The sequence below is a fragment of the Triturus cristatus genome, chromosome 9, assembly GCF_964204655.1.
Source record: "Triturus cristatus chromosome 9, aTriCri1.1, whole genome shotgun sequence".
NCBI classification, from domain to species: domain Eukaryota; kingdom Metazoa; phylum Chordata; class Amphibia; order Caudata; family Salamandridae; genus Triturus; species Triturus cristatus.
In genome coordinates, this window is record NC_140592.1 from 959,098,136 (window position 1) to 959,121,756 (window position 23,621).

Here is a 23,621-nt window from a genome sequence, read left to right on the forward strand (position 1 = left end):
TTTGTTTGTTAGTGTGTGAAAGTTTAGATGAATGTATGTGTAGTATGTGATTGACTGAAAGAATGCATTAGTAGCATATGGTGAATGTATAAGTGCAGAACTATGAGGAAGTGCTGCAGCATCACACAGTAACCTCTTTAACTGCAGTGTGCTGTAGTACTTCCGAAGCACAGGGATGCAACATATGTACATAAATATGTTGCAAATCTATGCTTCTCTCTGCACGGCTGCTTAAACTGCATGGTGCAAGGATATCTGTGTCATGTGCTGTTTGTTTTTGTGCAGGAAGACACACCTACCTGCACAAAAACAATCAGAAAACGCATTTTTCTCCTTCAATGTATGCTGAACATTTTAGCATGCATTGAAGATTAAAAAATGAGGAGAAATGAAAACAATTCTCCTTGTTGTGCTTTCCTACACCAATTGGAGAATGGTGCAGCATTCACACACATATCGAGATTTATGATTTATGATAAATCTGGAGATGTGTCTTGGTCTATGAGTATTCAGTGCAATCACGCACAACAACACTTATAGAACACCCTTTCAACGCAAAGTGGTGTGTATGATGAGGTTGTATTTACACTCTGTGTACTTTTCCTCTCTTTGTAAATATGAAAGAGTGTCTTGCGCAATAACTATGTTACAAAAAGTGACATATTTCTGTTTTTAAAATTGCTTGCGAATGATAGAAAGTAAGCACAGAGTTTTGTCTGCAAAGATGCTCAAAGAAGAATGATTGAAATGATTGCGGTCCTTCAATAGGTACAATGGGAAATATTATGAACCACTCAATTCTGTTTTTTTGGAGGTCACATGATATCCGATAACAGAGAGATTTCAAAACTACATAGGTATAAACAGAGTGTTTTTTGAATTGAATTTGAATTTGAATTTGAAAGTATTTATAGAGCGCACGTATACCAGCGGTTTCTTGGCGCTGTGGCTGACGGAAACTGAGGTTAGAAACAGGGAGGGAAGGGGAAGCGTTTATACAAGGGATTTTGTGAATAAGTGGGTTTTAAGGCATTTGCGGAACTGTGAATAGAGGGTGATGGAACGAAGTTCGAGGGGAAGGGAATTCCAGAGGGTAGGGGCAAGGATAGCAAATTTAGATCCTCCCCACTTCTTTCTCCGAAAGCGTGGGATGGTGAGGAGGAACTGGGAGGAGGAACGCAAAGACCTGGTGGGGATATATGAGGCAATTTCAGAAGAAATGAAAGCAGGTGCCAAGCCCGATCGGGCCAAAAAGGTAATGGATGCGAGCTTGAATTGAATTCTAGCTCGCACAGGGAGCCAATGAAGTGAATACAAAAGTGGGGTGGAGTGGTGAAATTTAGGGAGATTGAAGACCAGGCGAGCCGCCTGGTTTTGTATTTGTTGTAGGCGGCGCAGACTGTATGCGGGGATACCGGCATACAGGGCGTTCCCATAGTCCAGGCGGGACATCACCATGGCCAGGATAATGAGTTTGAGGGCAGAAAAAGTGAAGAAGCGGGACACCCTGCGTATAGTACGCAGTGAGAGGAAAGAAGAGGAAACCACAGAGCTGACCTGGGAGTGAAGGGTGAGTTGAGAATTAAGTTTTATGCCTAAGGTTTTGACTGAGGAAGAGGGAACAGGAGAGGGACCGAGGGCGGGGGGCCAAAAGAAAGGGGACCAGGGGCTGGATGAACCGCCCGTCAGCACCAACTCGGTTTTATCAGGGTTGAGTTTCAGGTGGTTGTGGTTCATCCAGTCCCTGATATGAAGCATGACAGTTTGGAAGTTAAGAACAGCAGAAGGAGAAGAAAGATTAAAGACCAGCTGGAGGTCATCCGCATAATTGAAAACGGTGACCTCCATCTGTTGAAGAGAAAAAATTAAAGGGGCAATATACAAATTAAACAGCAGGGGAGAGAGAGAGGAACCTTGGGGGACCCCGCACTGAACTTTCCGGGCGTCCGCTGTGAATTCACCCAGGCGGACAGCCTGGGTGCGGTTACTCAGGAAGGAGGATAACCAGACCAGGGCAGTCCCCCCGATCCCCGCCGCCCCGATACGGGAAAGTAGAATGTTATGGTCCACTGTATCAAAGGCGGCTGAGAGATCGAGGAGCACAAGGGCCTGGTACTGATTAGTGTCCATGCCCTCCCTGAGGGTGTCTAGAACCGACATAACAACGGACTCCGTTGAGTGTGCGGGGCGGAAGCCAGCTTGGCGAGAGGCAAGGGCTCCGTGCTTCTCCACAAAGGAACTCAGAGCGCGAGTGACGTGGCGCTCGAGCACTTTAGCCAAAAATGGCAAAAGGGAGATGGGGCGGAAATTGGCTGGGTCAGAGGGGTCTGCCCCTGGTTTTTTCAAAATGGGCACAATAACCGCAGATTTCAGGGAGCTGGGAACTATGCCTTGAGAGAGGGAGCTATTTAGGAGATGAAGGGGAGGGTCTGGGCAAGAGACAAAGATGTGGCGGAGGATATGGGCAGGACAGGGATCGTGCGGGGAACCAGATTTGATCAAAGGGATCAAAGAGGTAAAGTTTTCCTTAGTGATGGGCGGAAAGGTGGTCAGTGCGCCCTTGGGGGGAGGACATCGAGGAACATCAAAAGAGGGGGAAGGGGGAGGAATGTTGGCCTTAATGGTTAAAATTTTTTGGATGAAATAATCATTGAGAGAGAAACAAAGATCTTCAGACGGGACTGGTCTAAGAGTAGTTCGGTCAGAGAACGCCAGGCTGTGAACGATGGTAAAAATTTCCTTAGACTGATTCTCTGCTGCTAAAATCTTGGAGGAGAAATAAGATGTTTTAGCCTCCACGATGGCTTTCTTGTACTGGCTCAGAATGTTAGAGTATTCCAGTTTCAAGGTGGGGCAATAGTTTCTCCTCCAGGCCCGCTCCGCGCGATGGACTGCTAATTTGGTGGTTTTGAGCTCTTTATTAAACCACCGATTAGCGTCTTTGTCGCGTTTAGAGGAAATGCGCTTGAGCGGGGCAACGGAGTCGCGGCTATGAGAGAGCCACTGATCTATAGTATCAACCTGGGAGGCGGTGGTAAGGCCCTGAAAAGAGGGGAGAGAGCGGGTAAGAAGAGAGGAGAGATTCTCGAGATTGACCCTGCCCCATGAACGGACCCAGGTGTTTTTGGGCCGGGGGGGCTTAGCTGGAGGGAGAATAGGAAGGAGAAAGGAGATCAGGTGGTGATCAGACCAAGAACAAGGGGAAATAGCAAGTGATTCCACAGGGCAGTTCAGGGACCAGATCTGGTCAAGCCGATGACCTTTAATGTGGGTGGGGGAGTGAACGTGAGATATAAAGTTTAAAGAGTGAAGGGTTTCGGAGAATTCCTTTGATGAGGGACATTCGGCGGGATCAGAGGGCCAGAAATTAAAATCGCCAAGGAGCAAGATGGAGGAATTATTGACTGTAACGGTAGCCAGGACCTCCAGAAAGTCGGGGAGAAACTGTAGGGGGGACTGAGGAGGACGGCAGGTGAGGAAGCAGGTTAGAGGGGGAGAGGTAGAAACTGTGCGAATCACCAGAAATTCGGTGGTGGCAATGGTAGGTAAGGGTAGAACTTGGAAAGAGAGATCTGTACGTGCGATGACCGCCACGCCGCCCCCGGCTCTACCTGAAGAACGATCCGCCCTAAGGGCGTAGTAGGAAGCCGGTAAGGTGGAAAGGAGGGCAGGGAGGGAGTCATCGCCGAACCAGGTCTCGGTCAAAAAGAGAAGATCGGGAGCATGAAGGTCCAACAGGACCGAGAGTTCGTGCGCATGAGCAACAGCAGACCGAGTATTAAGATAGAAAGCAGTGAGGTTTTTAGGCAAAGGCAAAGGGACTAACTCATAACTCGTAGGAGAGGTTTCACCAGTGGGCCCAGGGCAAGACAGGGGGGTGGGGGGAGTTAAGCCAAGAGCAGATATCCGGGAAATTGTTGTGGGCGAGATGGGCCATTGGCCCCGGTAGCTACGAAGTAGGTCCGGGGAATAGGTGCTGCGTGGGGCAGAGTGGGGCGCCCCTAGTCCCGGCCAGTCGCGGACGGGCGCAGACGGGCTTAACTTAGGCGCAACTTCGGCACGCATTCGTCGCGCCCGCTGCGCTTGCCCGCTGCGCGTTCTGGGGATGCACATTTAAGTAGTGGGCCGTTAGGGCGGGGAGGGGGCGTGGCCTCAGAGTGGGCGTGGCTAGCGGCGATGAAAGCAGGTGGAGGGTGTTCCCGTGACAGCGCTGGGTCCGCTGCACGTCGCCCTGAAGTGCCTGAGTGCAAGGTTGCAATTTTAAAAATAACACACCAGTTAAGAAACACAGTAAATTACAATAGCAATGTCACCTCCCGGCTTTTCGCCTCAGGAGAACGGAGCCAAGCGAACGATCGTGGTATCAGCCCTTAAATAGGGTGGGGAGGGGGCGTGGCCTCAGAGTGGGCGTGGCTAGCGGCGATGAAGGCAGGTGGAGGGTGTTCCCGTGACAGCGCTGGGTCCGCTGCACGTCACCCTGAAGTGCCTGAGTGCAAGGTTGCAATTTTAAAAATAACACACCAGTTAAGAAACACAGTAAATTACAATAGCAATGTCACCTCCCGGCTTTTCGCCTCAGGAGAACGGAGCCAAGCGAACGATCGTGGTATCAGCCCTTAAATAGGGCGGGGAGGGGGCGTGGCCTCAGAGTGGGCGTGGCTAGCGGCGATGAAGGCAGGTGGAGGGTGTTCCCGTGACAGCGCTGGGTCCGCTGCATGTCGCCCTGAAGTGCCTGAGTGCAAGGTTGCAATTTTAAAAATAACACACCAGTTAAGAAACACAGTAGATTACAATAGCAATGTCACCTCCCGGCTTTTCGCCTCAGGAGAACGGAGCCAAGCGAACGATCGTGGTATCAGCCCTTAAATAGGGCGGGGAGGGGGCGTGGCCTCAGAGTGGGCGTGGCTAGCGGCGATGAAGGCAGGTGGAGGGTGTTCCCGTGACAGCGCTGGGTCCGCTGCACGTCGCCCTGAAGTGCCTGAGTGCAAGGTTGCAATTTTAAAAATAACACACCAGTTAAGAAACACAGTAAATTACAATAGCAATGTCACCTCCCGGCTTTTCGCCTCAGGAGAACGGAGCCAAGCGAACGATCGTGGTATCAGCCCTTAAATAGGGCGGGGAGGGGGCGTGGCCTCAGAGTGGGCGTGGCTAGCGGCGATGAAGGCAGGTGGAGGGTGTTCCCGTGACAGCGCTGGGTCCGCTGCACGTCGCCCTGAAGTGCCTGAGTGCAAGGTTGCAATTTTAAAAATAACACACCAGTTAAGAAACACAGTAAATTACAATAGCAATGTCACCTCCCGGCTTTTCGCCTCAGGAGAACGGAGCCAAGCGAACGATCGTGGTATCAGCCCTTAAATAGGGCGGGGAGGGGGCGTGGCCTCAGAGTGGGCCACGTTTTTAAAACGTGTTCAAACTTTGTAGGTTCTTGCAGATCTGCCTATTCTGCATATTAATACTTAGTTAAACTTACCTTCACAGTAATAGAAATTAAAAATGGTACACATTTTTTTCAGATTTGTTTTGTAATGTAAATGGAGGTAAATTGCTTATTTTAGAATTAGGATCTGTGAAAGAAAAGAAAAAATAGTTATAACATGTAATAATACATTTTTTACAACACAGCATAATTTAAACAAAGTAATTTGTTTGCTTTTTTTTCTGTTCTCAGAATATATTGAATTTCACTAGAAATAGTGATTTCAATCGTACTCATCACTTAACGGCGGGCAAAAAAAAAACAATCAAAAAGATTGTTTAAAAAAACCCAACATGCTATTCTCAGTAAAATACCAGAAAATACAAATCACACATATATGAAATGCTTATAGCTAACAAAATTTTAAAACTTTAACTTATAAAAACTGTAAATATTGTCGCTTTAAAATAATCACCGAGCACGAAAAAGTCCATAATTCAAACATATACCTTTCCTTGAGTCCTAATGGTAATTTTGCACTCCTTTTTATGTAAATTGTCCAATGGTAATCCTATTAAATTATAATAATAAATTCCTCAGATAGTAAATTATCTTCCTAAAACTTTTACTTTAAAAATATTAGGTAGGAATTTGGTAATTCCCTAGGCAAACGTTGTTTGAAAACCAACTGGGAATCATTACAAAGTGTCCAGCCTTTGTCACATTTTAGAAAGGCAGTGTAATGTCCAGATGTTGTGGAAGGACCATCATGGAATATTATTGCAATTGCTACAAAAGTTCTTCCTGATATTGATAGTTGTGTTGCTACCAATTGCTTTATTAAAGTATCCAATTGTCTTCCATCAGCTGTACAACGTTGCATCATTAAAATTATGTATTGTCCATATTTTGTTAAAAATAATGTGGATAACATTTCTGATTTACATAGCCTACACTCCATGTTTTGATTTGTACCTTTAACTAATTTATTGAAAGACACTGATTTACAGTCTGGTAATGTTAAATACAGAAATATTTCAGTGTCTACATTAGTGGAACATGTCTATATGCAATTTTCACAATGATGTTTCCATTTGTAAGAAAGGCCAATTTTTTTTTCTATTTCTACACCTTCATTTTCAAAAATGGTAAGCATATACATTAAAAATTCCTGAGCATCTTGTTGGATATTTTGTGTAAATTGTGTAGAACCAGAACACACATCCAAAAGATTACGAACATCTGAAACAGATTGTATTTTACTTGTATCTGTTGTCAATTTTTCATAAACAGAATGCAACAAAATCTTTTTTGCCGATTCTGCATAATTTGGTCTTGCAAACCTTCAAGATAAAAAACAACATTGACCACTACATTAGCATAGCAGTTAGTAATTTTTTTTATTATGCATAATTAATTAAAATCATTGCATATGGTAATCATACAAAAAAGAAGCGCAATTTCTTGGTAATAAAACTTCTATACATTTAAATTAAAAGAAATGCTTTTCTTAAGATCAGAGAGTGTTATACAATTATAAAAAAGGAAAAGTTAATTCTTAAAACGTGCAAGTAAGAGAAATTTGCATACATTAGCATAGCAGTTGACACCTGAACTATTTTCAAACTGATAACCAACAATCTCTTCAATAGTGTCCTTTTTTCTTTTTACTTGCAATCACAACATTATCTTGTTCTTTTCCCTTCTCTACACCTTCAGTACAGATATTCTCAAACCTTCTTTTTCGACCAACCACACGCATTTCAAATACAGGATATTGACCTAAATTGGGAGCATACACCCTTCTTAACATATTATACTCTTTTACACAGTTTGCATCTGCAGTAACCTTTGTCTCATCAAAATCAATCAAAAACAAACCAGATAATGTTCGGACTCCCGACAAAGCAACATATGCTATACCCTCTTTAAATACGGAAGATCCAATGTTCACCAATGCACTGTCTACACTTAATCCTTGAGATTTATGAATAGTCACTGCATATGCCAGAGAAAATGGAAATTGTTTCCTACGGACATATAAATCTTTAACAAGCAAAAAACGAACTGAACAACGACCAATTTCTTTAACTTCTTCAATCTGATCAAATTTAATTTTAAAAAATTGAATTCCTTCTTTTTTCTGATAATTAACAAAATCCACCACGTTACCCATTGCTCCATTAACTAAACCTTTTTCTACATCAAAATTACGCCTTAAAATTACCCGACAGTTTACAAATGCATATAGTGTCTTTTCTAAACCAGCTGTTTTAGATATTTTTTTTTCTAAAGAATCCAGTTTTGTTTTCAACTTTCCCATCAAAACAATAGTGATTCCTTCATGCTCTATTTTATCGATGGCTTCCATTTTTATAATTTCTTCATTTTCCAGTTTCAATAGTTCTTCGTTGAATATGGAACACTCGCGCAGTGTTGGTATTAAGCAGATCACTGATTTATTTTCTGCAATTTTCATGTACACTTTCTCAGGAACTACATTTTCATTGGGAAACAAATTGCAAAGTAATCGACTCTCTAAAGCTTGATTGCCATGTTCAGTCAGAATTCTAATTCTTAGATCTTGAAGAATACTTCTATATTCAGCATAATTTGCCTGTCGCATATTTGTTGTCAGTTCTTTGTATATTTTAATAATTGTGGGGGGAGATAGAAGGAGCTGTGATCCATTCAGCTTCCGGCTAGTTATTCATAATCAAAGGGAATGGATCACTTGTAGCTGTCACCAGGGTTCAGGTGCTTGTTTCCTATCATTGATAAAGAACCCTCATTCACGTAAGATGGTTAAGGGGCGGTATATCTTGATTCTCCGCCTTGATTTTAAATACATGATAGCATCATCATGGGGTTCTTTCCATGCTTCCTCCGTCCTAGAGGTAACCACTGGGTGTGTTTATTTATTTATTTATTTTGGGCATTTTTAAAGCGCACTGTTACCCGGAGGTGTCCTGGCGCTGAATGATCACTAGGAGGCGTGGGAAAGAGAGTTAGTGTGAGAAAAGCCAGGTTTTAAGGGCCCTTCTGAATGTGAGCAAGTCGGGGATCTGTCTAAGGTTGGAAGGCAGCGAGTTCCATGCCTTAGCGGCTCCCAGGGAGAGACTTCTGCCTCCCCAATGAGCTTTCCTAACTCTGGGGACTACTGCCAGGCCCTGTTCGGCAGATCTTAGAGCTCGGGCAGGTTTGTACCATTGGAAAAGAGGGGTCATACACTGGGGGCCTAGGCCGTGCAGAGCCTTAAAAATCACGCAGAGTGACTTAAAGGTGATTCTTTTCCTAACAGGCAGCCAGTGTAATTTTACAAGGTCCTGGGCTACTGAGGAGAACTTGGGGGTGCCTGTAATCAGGTGTGCTGCTGCATGCTGCAGGATTTGAAGTTTGTTCAAGAGTCCCTGCTGAGCATTCAGCAGCAGACCATTACAATAATCCAGCCGGGACAGCACCAGACTGGTCACTACTGTCTTCTTGTGTTCTACTGGGAGAAAGGGCAGGACTTTCCGTATGGTTTTGAGAGCATAATGGGTGGTCGAGGCCAGTGCGTTGATATGTGGCCTGAAGGAGAGAGAGTCATCCATCAGGACCCCTACATTTTTTACCTTCGAGACCGGAGCAGGGGGAGCCCCCATTTCTTCTGGCCACCAGCGAAGGGACCAGAAGTTCTCACATGAACCAAACAGTAGCACCTCTGTTTTAGCCGAATTAAGCTTCAGGCAGTTTCCTGACATCCATTTGCTCACCTCCCGCATGCAGCATCTGAACCTGTCTGCTGTGCTATCCAATTCTCCCTGACGCAGTGACACCACAATCTGAGTGTCGTCCGGGTAGGATGTGAGATTAAATCCGAAGGATCTGATCACTGGTGCCAATGTCGAGACATAGGCATTAAAAAGAGTCGGGCTCAGGAAGTCAGCGTCAGCACAAGTCGTGCCCGCTCCTAACCCGCATAAATACGCATCCCTGATTTACGAAGTTCGCATTTCGAACCTCCGAGGCATTATTCCTTTTCAAGTTCATACGAGCAATACTCAAACTTTTACTCTTAATTTGGATTTGGATACTATCCACTTCCTTCACTCATCAGGATTCACTTAAGGTCCTGAAGAAAGCCCCCTGACCCTTTTGGGCAATAAAAAGGCTGAAACATGTCGACCAACCATTCAGACTAAGACTGCAGCGGATTCATCATACATCCCATCTGCAAATAGTTGTTTTTTAATATCTCCTCGCTTGCACCGAACGGAATAAAGTCAAGTCAAGTCCAGGCAGCAAGATGAATTTTTTATTTATTCACCTCACTTGAGCACATCTCACCCAATTTTTTTAATTTTTTTCCGTGATCACTGCTGAAACACACCCAGTGGTTACCTCTAGGACAGAGGAAGCATGGAAAGAACCCCATGATGATGCTATCACGTATTTAAAATCAAGGCGGAGAATCAAGATATACCGCCCCTTAACCATCTTACGTGAATGAGGGTTCTTTACCAATGATAGGAAACAAGCACCTGAACCCTGGTGACAGCTACAAGTGATCCATTCCCTTTGATTGTCAGTTCTTTGTATTCAAAATAAGTCCAAATGTTCATGTTACCAACACTACCAAGAGACTTTCTGGTATCTTCATGTGCAAGTGTTTTAAATACCGGTTGTCCTTTTACCGGAGTCAGTTTCAGTAGATCACCAAAAACTATAACGTGTTTTCCTCCAAATAACACGTCATACTCTGTTTTAAGAATTTGCTGCATTCTTAAATGCACAAAGGCAAGCATCAAGTTTGAGACCATGCTTACCTCATCAATAATGAGAAGTTTCATTTTCTTCAGGACTCTTGAAACTTCACAACAAGCTTCTCCAGATAGCTTGTGGTATTCCAATTTGTTCTCATGCTCTACTGGTAGCATTAGTAAACGATGTAAAGTAATTCCATTAATGTTATGTGCTGCCAACCCAGTTGGAGCAGTGACAACACACGACAAATACGACTCAGTTGTTTTCTGCAGATAACTTGTAATTACTTTAATTAAGAAACTTTTTCCTGTTCTAGCTTGACCACTCACATACATTCGGATAGGTTGAAATGATGTACATGAGCACCCTTTCTTTTCATGAAGTAATCCATGGTCAATCTGCTCTTTCACTTGTTGATATATTTGTTTCTGTTCAACATTTAGTTGTTCTTCCAAGTTTCCTAACTGTAGTATATCTTCTTGAGCTTGATACATTGCTGTTTCCACCTCATTTATGGCAGTCGCTGCTTCATTTTCAACAATTGGTTGTCCTTCTGGATCTTGACTCAGTGCAACAGAACTTTGACTGTCTTGAGAACTGTCTCTGGCAATCTCAGCTGCAACTGTAGCTTCTTGATCAATTTCATCATTCAACATTTTCACATAATTTGCAAAAGCACTGCATTGTATGGTATCTTTACAAGTATTACATGAATCTTCATAGCTCTAAAAATCTCCAAGTAATTCCAGTTCTGAACGCCACGGTTTGAACATTTGCAAAAGGGCTAAATAGTAAAATTCCCTTTTGGCAGCAGTGTTGCAACTCAGTTTCCTGTGATTAATTAAATTTCCTTTCCTTTGTTTCACCAGACATCCCTCGGAACCAATTACTGCATATTTTCCATCATTGATGTTCTCTGTAGTATTCCGTTTAAAAGTGTAATTTTGCAGAACTTCATAGAGACAGATGTTCTCAAGATGATGACTTATGTTTGGGTAATATGTGTCCAACATATTGGTTTTCAAAATATCTGTACTTTCTGGTTCTTTTTCTGCTAAATATTCAATTTCTTGAACAGATTTCAGTACCCGATTCTGCATTGCTGCAAGACCTAGACTCACCTAAATGATTCTTCTACTTTTGGAATATAGACTTGCAGATGATAATCGATCTGAGCATTCATATGCTCCAATTTCACGATGCGATAACGTCTTCAAACTGAAACTGTATAATTTCTTACTTAGAGTCTTCTCTTGAGAAATCTCTTCTCACATTTCTTTCCATTCCGTCTTTTCTGATTTAGTAATGTAGGACATTACATATCAAGCAATAGCAATGGAATTGTCCGCAACATACTGAATATCCATGTTAGTGTTCTACATGGATAAAATAACTGGATTGTAGTCATTTATGTATTTTGATTCTTCACTTCTTCTTAAGTTGTAGGTATTTTTTGGAGACTTTCTTGTGATGGTATGTCGCATAGCTGACATAAAACTGTTCACTCTTCCTTTGGATAATACAGGACGTGGAAATCCAAAACAACATTTGGTATAGAACTTATCCTTTGACTTGTACTTTCGTCTACAGTATTTTCCACACCTATGGTTTTGGAATCGTAAGACTTGTTGTTTTAAGTTTTTATCTTCTCTGCTACTGGGTACAGCACATGTGGCATAATCTTCAATTAAAGACAAAACAGTTTCATCTGAATCTGTTCCAAATTTGGGGGCGTCCTTGATCCATAACAACATATGTATATGAGGAGCACCTCTTGCTTGATACTCCTTTCTCCTAAAGAAATCCACAACTTCTCCAAGAGGAGGATTCTTTTTATTGCAGATGAAAGGCATCATAGCTTCAAATCTATGATTGAAATATCTGCATACATTAACAAGATCCAAAGAGCACAATTCTCCAGGTGTCTTGTATTCAATATTTTTTATGTTGGAATTTGCCTCTCAAACAAATTCAAGTAAATCATCCCAAGCATACTCAGCACAGCTTAGTGTAACAAACCATGTAGGAGTTCCCAAGTTCCGTAGCATACATTTCAGTTCTCCATGACTACGGTACCAATATTCATTAGTCCCACGCTGACATGTCATCAGATTAATCAACTGAGATTCTATATGATCATCTCTCTGATGCACTTTATCCATAAAATCCTTTGTAGTTACATTTTGCAGATGCATTCCAGTTTTTAAAATGTGATTTACTGCATATGAAAGTCCAGACAAGTCACTTTCAAACAGAAGATGAAACATATAAGGGATACATTGTCGAAATCTTGGATCTTCTGCATATAATCTTGTTGTCCGATATTCAGATGCAGGAATCTGCACAGGACGTTCATCATATCGTCCACCTTTTCCTGTTGGAAACATCTGCGGGAAAAAACGAGCTTCCAAGCTCTCTTCCCATACACTCATGGGACTTCCTCTTGCTTTTTTCATTTGGAACAACTCAATCGTATTCCCCATCACCTCTTTGGAATGAAGTGGATGTACACTGTAATGTTCATAGATTTCTTCACATCTGGACATGTCCACTTTTTCAATTTGTCCACTTAATGTTTCAGTATCTTCTGCTAAATCTATTTCTTCTTCTCCTACAAACACATTTCTCTAGTACTCATTATTTTTTATCAGATACAATGATACCTTTTGCACTTTTCTAACATCCACTAACTCTTGCCAGATTTTCTTATTCTTAGTAGGAACACCATTAACTAGAATGACTAGTGGTTCATTTTCTGCATGGTCTACACCAATAGTTTCAATATTTTTCTTTAAATCTAACGGTAAATACACAACTCTTCCTTTCAATCCTCTTTGTAACTCTGATGGAGGTAATTTACCTGTTTTAGGCTCCATACGAACAATAGCCTGAAACGGGTGCACACATTGAATGAGAATAGACTCATACGTATTTAAATCTATCAGCTCTGGAGGAATAGCAACCAACTCTAGATTATTATGAACAGCTCTAGCATGCCTTTTATTCTCATCTAATTTGTTATAACAATATTTGCAAATACACTGCTCAGATCCCAAATCAAAACAATCCTCTACCAACAAATAAGTTGCAAATTCCTTCCACTTATCATTATCTTCTATTTCACTTTTTAAATACAGATTGACACCCCTAGTCTGATTTTGATAGTGACTTCGCCGACAACAAATACAAGAAACATTTGGTCTTTCACCTGAAATTACCTTAAACTTTGTGATTTCATCCTCAAAAATTTTTGTAATCACAGGTTCTACATTGTCTTCAACATTTTGTTCTTCTAATGTGTCAGTTTCTGCACTCTCTTGCTGAGGACCAAAGTAACAAAACTCAATATCATCACAAATCTTCTTCACATCTGACACTGACCCACGCAAAAGAGCACTGTTCAACTCCTTTAACTTTAGTGCTGGACTTTTTGCATAATACAATCTTCTCACTAACTTCCGCATTTGAGTATGATGTAATGTCAACATCCTGAAATGGTGAAAAACAGTTTGACAAACTTTCCTAGAAAGACACGCCAGAGAATGACCTTGCAAACAAGTATTTTTTCTCACTCTGCAAGGGTCTAGTCCTTGCAACACCTTCATCTTTTGTTTAACACTTTTTTTACTATATGCTCGTAAAAAACTACATAATTTATCAATACATTCTTGTCGAACACTACAAATACTACTGTAATCCCAAGTGTACACAGGGTGTTTAGGACTTCTTCCTAGAACTTCATCAGCTATCACTTCTTCTGCATTTCTTTCAACCATTTTCTCTTTGTCAATTGGACAACCATCTCTAACCTCATAACCTCGACCACTGGTGTCAACTGCATACAATAATTTTTTGCTCTGTAAATAACTCTCTTCATTAAAGAAAGGCTCTGAACTGGAACTGTGTTTCCATTCTCCCCAAAAAAATCACCATTTTTTTTTCTATTAATTACTCTTTTCCTCCTACTTTTGGCCTTCATTAAATGGATTGGTTTATCTAGTGATCGAATTCTGTTTAATACTAAAATGATTAGTTTCCTTTTTACTTCAAAAGCCTTTTCAACAATGGTTTCAATATGCTTCTTCTTTTTATAAAATAGAACTCTCTTTTTATATTTCTTCACATCTTTCAGCAAATTATGTACTACTCTCTTGTAAAATATTTTTTTGCGTAATTCCCTATAGTGATTTTGCCTTCTTTTACCTTACTTTGTCTCCTTTGACTGTCCATTTGCTTTTTTGCTTTTTCTCTTATTTTGAATTTTTTTTCTAGTTGAAGCATTCTCAGAGGTTTCAGCATTCTGTACATTCTGTTTGGCCCTACAAACATTTTTAACAAACTGCTTTGTGATCTTACCAGAAGATTTTTTCTTTTTAGCCACATTATCTTGTTCATTCAATACTTGTGGTTGATGTTTCTTCAAGGAATTCTCCTGTCTCTGTTCTTTTCTTTTTCTTTTTTTTTCTGGCATGATTTCTTTATTTTAACGGTGAAAAACAGTATCTGTAAAAAAGAATCACAAATAAATGTATATTAATAACTTTCAAATTGATACTATTCTATTACTGTACAAACACATTTTATATAAATACTGACTAAGAAACTATAGCCCTGAAGCACAAGTGTGACGATGGTTAAAACACTACATGCATAGTGCATACTACTTTGAAGCAGTTCATGCCCCAAAGCCTGCCTCACTAAAAGACTACATGCTAACTGACTGAATGATTACAGTACTATAAGGAGAGACACTGGGTGAGTGACAGGGTGTTTGCTAGAAGTGTATATATACTGACTGGGATATTTATGGTGTGAAAGACAAGTGTGTAGGTGATTAGAAACCTACATGCATAGTGGATATGTGTTTGAATCCATCCATATGTTAAGGCCTGTCTCAGTCCAATAGTACTTGGATACTGACTGAATGTTTTGAGTATTGCAAGGAGAGTGCCAGGATGAATTTATAAGTATTTGTATTTTGGTGCAGTAAATACATTAGTACATGGTGCTGAATAAGTCACTGGAGAAGTATAAGGGGAGGGACAGGGTGTTTGCGGGAACTGTATGAATACTGTCTGGGATATTGAAGGTGTGAAAGACAAGTGTGTAGGTGGCTGCAGACCTACATGCATAGTGGATAGACGTTTAAAACAGTCCATAGAGTAACACTTGGATGACTGCAAAACTACCTGAGTACTGACTGAATCATTAGAGTACTACAAACAGAGTGACTGGGTGAATCTTTTTAAGATTTTGGGTTTTGGTGCAGTGAATAGATTAGTACTTAGTGCCAAATGAGTCAGTGGAGGTGTGCAATTGAAGTGGCAGTGTGTTTATTGGAGTTTATAGATACTGACTGGGAAATTGAAGGGCTGAAAGACAATTGTAGTGGAAACACGTTTGAATCAATCCATGTGTTAAAGCCTGCCTCACTCCATTAGTACTTAGGTACTGACTGAATGATTAGACTATTGCAAGAAGCGTGCCTGGTTGAATTTATAAGTGTTTCAGTTTTGGAGCAGTGAATGCATTACTACATGGTGCTGAATAAGTCACTGGAAGAGTGCAAGGGGAGTGACAGGGTGTTTGCTGGAAGTACATGGATACTGACTGGGGAATTCAAGCTGTTAAAGACAAGTGTATAGTATGTTAGAAGACTGCATACATACTGCATAGACATTTGAAGCAGGCCATGTGGTAATGCATGGTTCACTACATGAGTACCTGGAGACTGACTGATTCCTTAGACTACTTCTAGGAGAGTGCCTGGGTAACTTTTAAGTTTTTCAGTTTTGGCGCAGTGAATAGATTAGTACATGGTACTGGATCAGTCACTGGATGAGTGCAAGATGAGTGACAGGGTGTTTATTGAAGTATATAGATACTGACTAGTTAATTAAAGAAGTGAAAGACAAGTGTGTAGGTGACTAGAGGCCTGCATGCATACTGGATAGACGTTTAAACAGTCCATGAGCTAAGACCTCAGACACTGCATGATTACTTGGGTACTGACTGAATCATTACACTACTGCAAGGAGAGTGCCTGGGTTAATATTTTTAAGCTTTTGTGTTTTGGTGTAGTGAATAGATTACTACATAGTGCCAGATGAGTCAGTAGAGGTGTGCAAGTGGACTGAAAGAGTGTTTACTGTACTTTATAGATACTGACTAGTTAATTGAACAAATGAAAGATAAGTGTGTAGGTGACTAGAGGCCTGCATGCATACTAGACAGAAGTTTGAATCAATCCATGTGCTAAGGCCTGCCTCTCTCCATTAGCACTTAGGTATTGACTGAATGATTAGACTATTGCAAGAAGAGTGCCTTGGTGAATTTATAAGTGTTTCAGTTTTGGCGCAGTGAATGCATTACTACATGGTGCTGAATAAGTCACTGGAAGAGTGCTAGAGGAGTGACAGGGTGTTTGCTGGAAGAACATGCATACTGACTGGGGAATTCAAGCTGTTAAAGACAAGTGTATAGTAGGTTAGAAGCCTGCATGCATACTGGATAGACCTTTGAAGCAATCCATGTGGTAATGCACAGTTCACTGCATGAGTACCTGCGTACTGACTGAATCATTAAACTACTGCTAGGAGACTGCCAGGATGAAACTTTTAAGTTTTTCGGTTTTGGTGCAGTGAATAGATCAGTACATGGTACTGGATCAGTCACTGGAGGAGTGCAAGATGAGTGACAGTGTTTTAATTGAAGTATATAGATACTGACTAGTTAATTAAAGAAGTCAAAGACAAGTGTGTAGGTGACTAGAGGCCTGCATGCAAAGTGGATAGACGTTTAAACAGTCCATGAGCTAAGACCTTAGACACTGCATGATACCTGGGTACTGACTGAATCATTACACTACTGCAAGGAGAGTTCCTGGGTTAATCTTTTTAAGTTTTTGTGTTTTGGTGAAGTGAATAGATTACTACATAGTGCCAGATGAGTCAGTAGAGGTGTGGAAGTGGACTGAAAGAGTGTTTACTGGATTTTTTGATACTGACTAGTTAATTGAAAAAGTGAAAGACAAATGTGTAGGTGACTAGAGGCCTGCATGCATACTGGACAGACGTTTGAAGAACTCCATGGGCTAAGGCGTGGGTCACTGCATGAGTACCTGTGTACTGACTGAATCATTAGAGTACTGCAAGGAGAGTGCCTGGATAAATCTTTTAAGTTTTTGGGTTTTGGCGCAGTGAATAGATTAGTACATGCTGCTGAATGAGTCACTGGAGGTGTGCAAGGGGAGTGACAGGGTGTTTATTGGAGTATATAGATACTGACTGGGCAAATGAAGGTGTGAAAGACAATTGTGTAGGTGGTTAGAGGCCTGCATGCATAGTGGATCGTCATTTGAAGTAGTCCATGTGCTAAAACCGGGTTGACTACATAAGTACCTGGGTACTGACTGAATCATTAGAGAAGTACAAGGAGAGGGCCTCAGTGAATTTATCAGTGTTCGGCTTTTGGCGTAGTAAATGGATTAGTACATGGTGCTGAATGGGTCACTGGAGAAGTGTAAGTGGAGTGACAGGGTGTTTGCGGAAACTGTATAAATACTGACTGGGATATTGAAGGTGTGAAAGACAAGTGTGTAGGTGGTTAGAGGCCTGCATGCATACTAGACAGACATTTGAAGCAGTCCATTATCTAAGGCCTGGGTCACTGCATGAGTACCTGAGTAATGACTGAATCATTAGAGTACTGCAAGGAGAGTGCCTGCATGAATCTTTTAAGTTTTTGGGTTTTGGCGCAGTGAATAGATTAGTACATGGTGCTGGATGAATCACTGGAGGTGTGCAAGGGGAGTGACAGGATGGTTATTAGAGTATATAGATATTGACTGGGCAATTGAAGGTGTGAAAGGCAATTGTATAGGTGATTAGAGGCAAGCATGCATAGTGGATAGACGTTTGAAGTAGTCCATGTGCTAAGTCCGGGTTCACTACATAAGTACCTGGGTACTAACTGAATCATTAGTGTACTACAAGGAGAGTGCCTCAGTGAATTTATAAATGGTTGGGTTTTGGTGCAGTCAATGGATTAGTACATGGTGCTGAATGAGTCACTAGAGGAGTGCAAGGGGAGTGACAGGATGTTTGCTGGAAGTGTATGGATAATGACTGGTGAATCGCAAGTATGAAAGACAAGCGTGTAAATGGTTAGAGGACTACGTGCATAGTGGATAGGGGTTTGAAGCAGTCCATGTGCTAAGGCCTGGTCACTGAATGAGCACTTGGGTACTGACTGAATGATTAGAGTACTGCAAGGACACTGCCTGGGTGAATTTATAAGTGTTTGGGTTTTGGCGCACTGAAAGGGTTAGAACATGGTGTTGAATGGATCAGTACAGTTGTACAAAGGCAGTGACAGGGTGTTTTCTGGAGGTGTATGGATATTGACTGGGGGATTGAAGGTGTGAAAGACAAGTGTGTAGGTGGTTAGAGGACTGCATGCCTAGTGGATAGGTGTTTGAAGCAGTCCATGTGCTAAGGCCTGGCTCGCTGCATGAGTACTTGGATACTGACTGAATGATTAGAGTACTGCAAGGAGAGTGCCTGGGTGAATTTATAGGTGGTTGGGTTTTGGCGCAGTTTATGAATTAGTAGATGGTGCTGAATGGGTCACTAGAGGAGTACAAGGGGAGTGACAGGGTGTTTGCTGGAAGTGTATAGATACTGACTGTGGAATTAAAGGTGTGAAAGAGAACTGTGTAGATGGTTAGAGGACTGCATGCATAGTGGATAAGCGTTTCAATCAATGCATGTGCTAAGGCCTGACTCACTCAGTTACTACTTGGATATTAACTGAATGTTTACAGTATTGCAAGGACAGTTCCTGGGTGAATACATAAGCAATGACTGCCTTCTAATCCTACCAAAACTTGAGAACAGGGAAGGTTTTTAAGCAGTTATGTGTATGCAAAGATAAGAAGTACCCAAATGCTTCTCTCACAGTGGTTCACAAATGCACACAGACTCACAGTGTGATTCTAGACAAGCAACACTATCCCTAGAAGTTTACCAAAACTCATTCACTACTCTGGAAGGGGTAAGGAGACTGCACACAATCTACATATTTCAGTACTGCACTTTAGTGTCAAAGCCTAACTCATTTTATGAATGCATAAGCAATGACTGGCTTCTAATGCTACTAAAACATCACAACATGACAGGATTTAAAACAGTTATTTGTCAGCAAATACACGATGTTACCAAATGCTTGTCTCATAATCGTTACCCAAATGCACACAGACTCACAGTGTGATTCTAGACAAGCAACACTATCCCTAGGAGTTTACCAAAACTCATTCACTACTGTGGAAGGGGTAAGGGGACTGCACACAATCTACATATTTCAGTACTGCGCTTTAGTGTCAAAGCCTGACTCACTTTATCAATGCATAAGCAAAGACTGGCTTGTAATGCTACTAAAACCTGACAACATGACAGGTTTTAAAACAGTTATCTGTCAGCAAATACATGAAGCTATCAAATGCTTCTCTCACAATGGTTGCCCAAATGCACACAGACTCACAGTGTGATTCTAGACAAGCAACACTATCCCTAGGAGTTGACCAAAACTCATTCACTACTGTGGAAGGGGTAAGGGGACTGCACACAATCTATATATTTCAGTACTGCACTTTAGTGTCAAAGCCTGACTCATTTTATCAATGCATAAGCAAAGACTGGCTTCTAATGCTACTAAAACTTGACAACATGACCGGTTTTAAAACAGTTCTCTGTCAGCAAATACACGATGTTACCAAATGCTTCTCTCACAATCCTTACCCAAATGCACACAGACTCACAGTGTGATTTTAGACAAGCAACACTATCCTAGGAGTTTACCAAAACTCATTCACTACTCTGGAAGGGGTAAGGGTACTGCATACAATCTACATATTTCAGTACTGCACTTTAGTGTCAAAATCTGACTCATTTTATCAATACATAAGCAATGACTGGCTTCTAATGTAACTAAAACTTGACAACATGACAGCTTTTAAAACAGTTATCTGTCAGCAAATACATGATGTTACCAAATGCTTCTCTCACAGTGGTTCCCAAATGCACACAGATTTACAGTGTGATTCTACACAAGCAACACTATCCCTAGGAGTTTACCAAAACTCATTCACTACTGTGGAAGGGGGTAAGGGGACTGCACCCAATCTACATATTTCAGAACTGCACTTTAGTGTCAAAGCCTGACTCATTTTATCCATGCATAAGCAAAGACTGGCTTCTAATGCTACTAAAACTTGACAACATGACCGGTTTTAAAAGAGTTATCTGTCAGCAAATACACGATGTTACCAAATGCTTCTCTCACAATCCTTACCCAAATGCACACAGACTCACAGTGTGATTTTAGACAAGCAACACTATCCTAGGAGTTTACCAAAACTCATTCACTACTCTGGAAGGGGTAAGGGGACTGCACACAATCTACATATTTCAGTACTGCACTTTAGTGTCAAAGCCTGACTCATTTTATCAATGCATAAGCAAAGACTGACTTCTAATGCTACTAAAACTTGACAACATGACAGGTTTTAAAACAGTTATCTGCAAGCAAATACACAATTTTACCAAATGCTTCTCTCACAATGCTTACTTAAATACACACAGACTCACAGTGTGATTGTAGACAGCCATCTATCCCTTGTACAAAATACATTTACTAGTCTATGAGATCTAAGGTGACTGCACACATTACAGAAAACTTTCTAATACACATTAGTACCAAAATGCTTCTCTCAAAATGATTCCTAAATGCACACTGTGTGATTCTAGACAAACAACACTATCCCTTGCACTATACCAAAACACATTTCTTAACCCCTTCCCTGCTCATCACGGAACCGCTCCGTCATGAGCCACGGTTGCCGTGTGCTCATGACGGAACGGTTCCGTCATGCCACGACCGTTGGCGGCCGCTCCGCCCACGCGGCGCTGTTTCCCCGCCTGTGCGGGGGGACAACACAACTGGGCGGAGTCATGACGGAACCTTTCCGTCATGAGCACAGCTCAACCGTGGCTCATGACGGAGCGGCTCCGTCATGAGCACAGCGCCACCGCGCTGCCCCCCGCACCCCCCAGCGCCGCGGCGGAATTCCCGCCGCGGCGAAGGGGTTAATCTACGAGTACTTCATTTTAGTATAGAAACATGACTCACTTTGCAAATTCATAAACAATAACTGGTTTCTATTTCTACCAAAACATAAAAACAGCACACTTATCTGTCTGCAAACACATGAAAAACACAAATGCTTATCACAGAATGGTTTCTACATGCACACACACTGTCAATAAGATTGTAGACAAAAAAAGTACTCCCTGCACTTTAGCAGGAGAAATACATTAGTCTGATTAAAATCAAGAGACCACATACATCCCCTCACAATTAAATAACTCATCTTTCAAGTTGTTTTGTAGATTAAGAAGTATATCAGTCACACACCAGATTTTCTTATACAGAATCTCTGCACTGTGCACCTGTCAGCAAAACCAAAGACTGGCAAAGTTTCCCTCTCATTTTCCTCACATATACATGTAAACATCAAATCACATTCCTTCCCACATTAATTCAAAAGCTTACACACATTTCTATTGGTTAAACATTTCTACTCTTTCCAAATGACATACTTTTGAACCCTACCCCAATCTCCCTTCTGCCTGTTACCATAGAAACAGGTCATGGAACACTGAACTGAGCACACAGGTCACAAGTTCAGCACACAATGTTGCTAATCAAAACAGCAAGTGTGCTTGACTTTTCAACATATCAGCTTATCATATATAATGTTCCTTTCAATCAGTTGTTGTTTACCAATAAGAATCATGCGTTTAAAAAACAGAAACATGCAACCTACCTTTCAGTGTAGAAGGTTGTCAAACAACCAATGATTTCTTGTCTTTTTTCAAAACTGCATCTTAGCCACCATTTTAGAAAAATCTTACTTTTCAAACTGCCATTTCATTTACAGAGACCATCTGAGTGCATCCAGACCTCCCTTCAAGATGCTTAGAGTGTGGATTGTGGGACACGGCTATATTTTCTGGAGCCAAAGGTATGCAGAAAACAAAGGCATTCACAAAGACCTAGGTTTGCCAAATGTAGACATTAAATGGATTGGACAGAGAGGGTTAAAGTGGCACCAATTGATGCCATTGGTAAAATCCTTTATGCATATCCAACACCCTGACCTCATAATAGTGCACTGTGGTGGCAATGACCTAGGCACTTTGATTGGGGTAGGTCTGGAAATGCTTATGAAGGACACCTTTGCAGAATTGATTTCACTTTTTCCCAAAACTGCCTTTGTGTATTCTAACATATGCCGAAGGCAGAAATGGAACTGGTCCAATCATTTTTGTCCACAGATTGAGAAAGCTAGGAAACATGTGAATAAATCTGTTTCTGCTTTTCTCCGAAACTATAGAATGGGGTCCATTTACAATAAAAATCTACGCTTTCATATGCAAGAGATGTATAGGACAGATGGAGTACACTTTACTGATGAAGGAAACAGAGTCTTCCTCAACAACTTTAGACTCTGTATAGGTACTTACTTATAAGTACCCAAAATTTTCAATGAACACAACGGCTCTTTTTAGAGCCACTCAAGAACGAAACACTTAAGCTTGATGTTTATCTCCAAAACATTTCAGTTTTTTTTCCTTGGATCCGCGCACCCAACGCGTTCGGAACCGCGCACCCAACGTGAGAGAAATCGCGCACCCAACGCGTTAGGATGCGCGACTCCTAATATTACCATAAATGTTTTTATTATCCCAGGGGACCCCATCCCCCGGGGTTTATTAAAAAATGTTGGGGACCGTGGGGGGAGCCCCAACGCCCCCACGGTCCCAGCCGGCTCCCCGCGTCCTTCGGGAGCCGGCATTGCTTTTCCACATGGGGAGCTGCTAACATGCAGCTCCCCGTGTGGAAAAGCAATATCGTTTGGATTTTGAAAGAGAGAGCAGGTTTCCCTGCTCTCTCTTTCAAAATCCTAACAAAGTTTGCTATGAGAGGGCGGGAGACTCCCACTCTCTCATAGCAAACAACAGTGTCCTGGGGGTGGGCACCCCAGGACACTGTAGGAGCCGGCCCTGGGGGGGTGGCGGTCCCCAGGGCCCTCAAGGGCTCCAGGAGGGGGGCCATGCAGCCCCCCTCCCCATTCATTTTTAAATATTTTGCCCCCGGGATTTGGCCCCCACCGGGGGCTATTTATTAACAAAGCGCGGAAGCCAGCGCTTCGTTTTTTTTGTTTCCGGACGGATCCACGCACCCTGCGCGCATTTCGCCATTTAAAATAAAAATCAAAAAGGGGGCCCCAGGGGGTCCTTACGGGACCCCTAAGCAACACTAGAGGGTCAGAGTATTTCTACCCAGCCCCCTTTACATCTTTCACAAACTTATTTCCCTTACTTAATCAGCCTTG